Genomic DNA, 779 nt, shown 5'->3' on the forward strand with positions numbered 1-779 from the left:
TGATCATTAAGGCAATAATTATTAATTTCGGTTAGAACAAGGAAGCGCATTAAATCGACCTGGGTTTCTTTCAAACTAATTTTGGGTTTTGATATAATACAAATTTATATGCTGAGAAAAAGAATTGAGATTTATATGAAACAAGGAAATGAAAACAAAGAATTAATCCTCTTATTATTCATTTCTTTTCCATGATGATTCGAAACATATCTGTTTTATATGTTGGGTTAATCGTTCATCAAACACATTGCATGCTTCCTGTTTATCTTCTTCTTCTTTTTTTGTTCTTTCAATTTTCATTAGCCGCAGAAGGAAAATAAGTTTTAGCGAGCTGACACTCTGAAGGTAGATATAATTCAATGATGCCTTAACAAAGATTGGTTTTGGTATCCATATAATTATTTCGGTTTGATAATTTGGTCTTTATATATTTTTTCAGATCACAATTGGAGGGTGGTTGTACGAAAAGTTAACGCTTCCCCCCCTCCCTCTCCACCACCTAATCCACGTTCAGGTCCAATTCCAATTCCATATTATAAACATAGTTTACATAAACCGCTACCATGATTCAGTCCGCCACCACCACCGGCAGGTGGCACCCACGGATAGACTTTCACGTGGAATCATAAGTCCAGCAGCAGCTCCTAGTAATCCACATATTTGCTTGTTTTGAATGCCATGCAGCATTATATTGTTCAATGAATGATTTATTACTTCAGTAGCGAAGACAAAATATGGTAAATGGTAATTGTAGCTACACATATCTCAGGGTGTTGTTG

The sequence above is a fragment of the Corylus avellana genome, chromosome ca1, assembly GCF_901000735.1.
Source record: "Corylus avellana chromosome ca1, CavTom2PMs-1.0".
Lineage (NCBI taxonomy): Eukaryota > Viridiplantae > Streptophyta > Magnoliopsida > Fagales > Betulaceae > Corylus > Corylus avellana.